This window comes from Schistocerca piceifrons, chromosome 10, assembly GCF_021461385.2.
Source record: "Schistocerca piceifrons isolate TAMUIC-IGC-003096 chromosome 10, iqSchPice1.1, whole genome shotgun sequence".
Taxonomy (NCBI): domain Eukaryota; kingdom Metazoa; phylum Arthropoda; class Insecta; order Orthoptera; family Acrididae; genus Schistocerca; species Schistocerca piceifrons.
This window is the reverse complement of record NC_060147.1, coordinates 115,482,842-115,488,809: the sequence shown is the minus strand read 5'-3', so window position 1 is coordinate 115,488,809 and position 5,968 is coordinate 115,482,842. Positions and strand designations below refer to the sequence as shown.

General features: G+C 46.9%; 1 pseudogene; it reads right to left on the bottom strand.

Moving 5' to 3' along the window:
• Positions 1-5,482: 5,482 nt before the first annotated feature.
• LOC124719274 lies at positions 5,483-5,600 on the bottom strand (annotated as a pseudogene).
• Positions 5,601-5,968: the final 368 nt, after the last annotated feature.

The window sequence follows — 5,968 nt, the reverse complement described above, 5'->3', positions numbered from 1 at the left end:
ATATTGGCGGAGGACAGGAAGTTCTGTTAGGCCACATAAAACCTATCGTAATCCTAACTGGCCCAAACGTAGAAAGACCTGTACGGCCTACCGATGGATCGCCAGTGTCCCTGGACAGTGGACAGGTCCTCCGCCTCACCTGCTGTGTCCCTTCCCATTGGTCCGCTGAATGGACCGGCCGTCCACCCTGACCAGCTCCACGCCTGGCCAGATTGTGGCCACGTCCGCACCCTCCAGGCTGTCCAGCACGGACATGGCCTCGGAGCGCAGGCACCGCTCCAGCCGTTCCAGCAGTGCATCCATCACGCTCCTCTGGACGCTAGATCCATCTGCCGCAGTCTGTGAACATAAATGCGTACAGCACATCTGAGTTGGAGCGCGATCGCTCTTTATGCACACTTTCATACTAACTCCAGATTATTGGTATTATACACTGATGATGATGATGATGATGATGATGATGATGATGATTATGATGACGATTATGCGCAGTGCCGATGGTACTGTTACCGACGACTGTGGCGCTAAAGCGGAGTTATTGAACGCAGTTTTCCGAAATTCCTTCACCAGGGAAGACGAATGGAATATTCCAGAATTTGAAACACGAACAGCTGCTAGCACGAGTTTCTTAGAAGTAGATACCTTAGGGGTTGCGAAGCAACTCAGATCGCTTGATACTGGCAAGTCTTCAGGTCCAGAATGTATACCGCTAGGTTCCTTTCAAATTACGCTGATACAATAGCTCCCTACTTAGCAATCATATACAACCGCTCGCTCACCGATAGATCTGTACCTACAGATTGGAAAATTGCGCAGGTAGCACCAGTGTTTAAGAAGGGTAGTAGGAGTAATTCATCGAACTACAGACCAATATCATTGACGTCGGTTTGCAGTAGGGTTTTGGAGCATATACTGTATTCAAACATTATAAATCACCTCGAAGGGAACGATCTATTGATACGTAATCAGCATGGTTTCAGAAAACATCGTTCTTGTGTACCGCAGCTAGCTCTTTATTCGCACGAAGTAATGGCCGCTATCGACAGGGGATCTCAAGTTGATTCCGTATTTCTAGATTTCCGGAAAGCTTTTGACACCGTTCCTCACAACCGACTTCTAATCAAGCTGCGGGCCTATGGGGTATCGTCTCAGTTGTGCGACTGGATTCGTGATTTCCTGTCAGTAAGGTCGCAGTTCGTCCTAATAGACGGCAAATCATCGAGTATAACTGAAGTGATATCAGGTGTTCCCCAGGGAAGCGTCCTGGGACCTCTGCTGTTCCTGATCTATATAAATGACCTGGGTGACAATCTGAGCAGTTACCTTAGGTTGTTCGCAGATGATGCTGTAATTTACCGTCTAGTAAGGTCATCCGAAGACCAGTATCAGTTGCAGAGCGATCTAGAAAAGATTGCTGTATGGTGTGGCAGGTGGTAGTTGACGCTAAATAACGAAAAGTGTGAGGTGATCCACATGAGTTCCAAAAGAAATCAATTGGAATTCGATTACTAGATAAATAGTACAATTCTCAAGGCTGTCAATTCAACTAAGTACCTGGGTGTAGAAATTACGAACAACTTCAGTTGGAAAGACCACATAGATAATATTGTGGGGAAGGCGAGCCAAAGGTTGCGTTTCATTGGCAGAACACTTAGAAGATGCAACAAGTCCAATAAAGAGACAGCTTACACTACACTCGTTCGTCCTCTGTTAGAATATTGCTGCGCGGTGTGGGATCCTTACCAGGTGGGATTGACGGAGGACATCGAAACGATGCAAAAAAAAAGCAGCTCGTTCTGTATTATCACGTAATAGGGGAGAGAGTGTGACAGATATGATACGCGAGTTGGGATGGAAGTCATTAAAGCAAAGACGTTTTCCGTCGCGGCGACATCTATTTACGAAATTTCAGTCACGAACTTTCTCTTCCGAATGCGAAAATATTTTGTTGAGCCCAACCTACATAGGTAGGAATGATTATCAAAATAAAATAAGAGAAATCAGAGCTCGAACAGAAAGGTTTAGGTGTTCGTTTTTCCCGCGCGCTGTTCGGGAGTGGAATGGTAGGGAGATAGTATGATTGTGGTTCGATGAACCCTCTGCCAAGCACTTAAATGTGAATTGCAGAGTAATCGTGTAGCTGTAGATGTAGATGGGGTCCCATACTCCGAGGAGCGTAGGGGACGATGCGGGAGTCCCGCACCGCCGTACTAGGCAAGGTCCTAGCGGAGGTGGTTTGCCATTGCCTTCCTCCAGCCGTAATGAGGATGAATGATGATTGAACCGTGGTAAACTTTGCTGTTTTGAAGAGCGCGCCGCAGCGCTTAGTGTAAAGCAGTCGCCCTCCGTTCCTGGCGGTGGCGCCGCTGTGTCAGTCGCAGTTTTGGTGTCTCCCTCTGGTGGGAAAGGGGAAAGGTAGCCTGTTCACGTGCATTTAAGGGGCGAGTCTGATCAGTTTGTCAGTCGGGTCAGTGTGGAGCAGTCAGTGTCTGTCTGTCGTCCGGAGTGCTAGTATGTGTTAGGCAATCAGTCTGCTCGAGTTTGTTCAGGCAATGGTCATTGGCGGTTCGATCGATCGGTTGGTCGGTCGCGCACTGAGACACGAGATGACTTGTCCGCCTTGAGCGTCGGCGCATGTGAGGTCGCCACGTGAGTCCAGTGGGTCGCGGCGTATAGCGAGGGGTAGTGGCTTCGCGGCCGACACGAGAGCGACAGGAGTCAACCCACGACATCGGTCTGGCCGGTGCGAGCTGCGACGCCGTGAGACGGGAGATCGGCGCGCCTTCCTGCGTCCGTTGAAGCGGCTGGCAGCGGACAGTTCGTGAGAGCGTTTTGGTGGGTGCTGCGCCAGGTCTTCGCCAGACATCGCAATTTATTAGAAATTAAGTGATTCGTGATATGTTGTTTCATTTACTTGCTAAACTCTACTTGTGCTTGGTCAGTCTCTCGTCCCTAGCTTGCTCGTCTGTCTCTCGTCCGCATGTGTTAGGCAGTTAGTGTCTCTGTCTGTCTGTCTGTCGGTCTGCCGTACGTTAATAGCTGCCTCTGTCATGTTTGCTGGATTCAGTGTTAACGAATTTATTGCTTAAGGTGTAAAGGCCGAATTCCTGAAATATGTTTTTATCTTGCTTATCATCTTGAGAGGCGGTATAGGTGTAACGTAGAGCATGTTTGTATATTTTATGTAAGACTGCATTTCATGAGTTTTTATTTAAATGGTCATTTTAGTATATAGAGTTGCCACCCTTCCGCCGTAAGAGTTTTCTTTTAAAAACAAGTTGCACTTTCGGTGGCAAGTAATTTTTTTAATGTGAATCTTTTTTACCATTTCCATCCCTCCTACGAGGTGCATAGTTCATGTGTTTGTGTGAGTTGTTAAAATTTTTAGTTTAAAGTAATCTGGTGTGTTGCAGATTTGCATCAATGATGATGATGAAGACGACACAACACGACCCGGTCATCTCGAGGCAGGGAAAATCCCTGACCCCGCTGGGAATCTAGCTCGGGATGCCGTCCGCGGGAAGCGAGAACGCTACCGCAAGACCACGAGCTGCGGACACTACTGCTGAAATACAATCTAAATACGTGAAATACAGTGCCGGAAAAATATGCAGCATCTTCAAGAACAAGGTCATTTTACTGACAACTGGTGTGGCACGTTGTCCATCATTTAAAGAGTAGTAGTATCGCCTGGGGTCGAAATTTGACCAGCTGCGTCAGTGCACCTTATCTGTGATGGCAAATGTCATGTATCTTAAAGTACGTGAAATTCTAGTCGCAGACTCTATCTGATGGAAATGAGCGTTTGGTGTCATTGGGCGGGAGGCCTCTTACGGGGCAGATCCGGCCGCCTTTGTGCAGCTCTTACTACATTCGATGCGACCTGCGCGCCAGATGGTGATGAAATGATGATGAAGACTACACAACTCCCGGTCCCTGGGCGGAGAAAATCCCCTACCCAGCCGGGAATCGAATTCGGGCCCCTTAGGACGGCAGTCCGTCACGCTGACCATTCAGCTATCGGGGAGGACATTATCTGATGAAAAGTATCCAGTCATCCCTACACTGAATTGATCACTAGATGCTCTAAGACGCAGACCAGCCAGCTAAAAGGAGGCAGCAGATCGGATCAGACAGTGAAAGTGTTAAAGGGCACAAGCAAGGAATAAAGCTTTGTGCCGTACAGTCACCAAGGGTACACGAGTGGGCCGATGGCTCCGATAGTCCATATCGATGATGTTTCGTTGAATGGTTCGCACGCTGACACTTGTTGATGGCCCAGCACTGAAACCTGCAGCAATTTGTGGAAGGATTGCACTTCTGTCACGTTGAACGATTCTCTTTAGTAGTCATTTATCCCGTCCTTGCGGGATCTTTTTCCGGCTGCAGCGATGTCGGAGATTTGATGTTTTACCGGATTCCTGATATTCACGGTACACTCGTGAAATGGTCGTATGAGAAAATACCCACTCCATCCCTACCTCGGAGACGATGTTACCAATCGCTCGTACGCCACATTCACACTCACTTAAATCTTGATAACCTACCGTTGTAGCAGCAGTGACCGATTTAACAACTGCGGCACACACTTATTGTTCTATATAGGCGTTGCCAAACGCAGCGCCGTATTCTGCCTGTTTACACATCTCTGTATTTAAATATGTATGTCTATACCAGTTCCTTTAGCTCTTCAGTGTATATTTCTTTACCCTCATGAAATAGTGTTCACGCAGCTGCACACGAGTTACACTATTTTCTAAAAACGAACAGGAAGAGTTAAAATTTCTCTGCCTCGTGATGACTGGGTGTTGTGTGCTGTCCTTAGGTTAGTTAGGTTTAAGAAGTTCTACGTTTAGGGGACTGATGACCATAGAACTTAAGTCCCATAGTGCTCAGAGCCATTTGAACTATTTTTTTGAAGAGTTAAAACCGCAAGAAACTTCTTTTGTATGCGTTTACCGGTTTCGGACTCTTTTATACTCACTTCAGACCTCATACTGCAATATGTACGTAAAATAAAATTAGAGAGATGTAGTAAGATATAAGGTACACCTTAAATAACAAATAGTAAAATAAGAAATTATAGAGATGAGGGTAGACAGTGGCTGTGAACGGAGCAAGTGCTACGACTCCGCAAGCGTTAACTGTTAAGGAGAGCAACAGAACTGTTGTTTAAATACGCGATGCTCCGCTCACTGCAAATCGAATTACACCAGCGATAGCCAATCACGCATACTGGATGTCAAACGGTTGTTGCAATTAAAAAAAAGTACACTCCACCCGAACAGGCCGTGAAGATCCAACGGTATCGACCGGCCGCCGTGTCATCCTCAGCCCACAGGCGTCAAGGGATGCGGATGTGGAGGAGCATGTGGTCAGCACACCCCTCTCCCGGCCGCAAGTCGGTATACGAGGCCCGAGTCGCTACTTCTCAATCAAGTAGCTCCTCATTTTCCCTCACAAGGGCTGAGTGCACACCGTTTGCCAACAGCGCTCGGTAGACTGGATGGTCACCCATCTAAGTGCCAGCCCAGCCCGACAGCGCTTAACTTCGGTGATCTGACGGGAACCGGCGTTACCTCTGCGGCAAGGTCGTTGGCCTTGTTACAATAAAGTGTTATACAAAATTGTCACATGAACGCTAATAACTGATATAGAAATACGTTCCTTATATTACGTAAAGCAACTGCTATAAACAGTGGTACGTGAATCTGTGAAAGAAATATATATATATATATATATATATATATATATATATATATATATATATATATATAAAAGAAATAACCAGTCATAATCTGCTGTGAAAACATAGACAGCCATCTGTGGAGACTTATCGTAAACTCGTAGACTGTGTGGTAACAAAGACGGTGATTAGGCGACGCTAAAGGCTGCCATGGAGACGCCGTGGTCATATCGATATGTGTCATCTAGCGGGAGAGGATCTGATAGCTGTAACAGCGGCTGG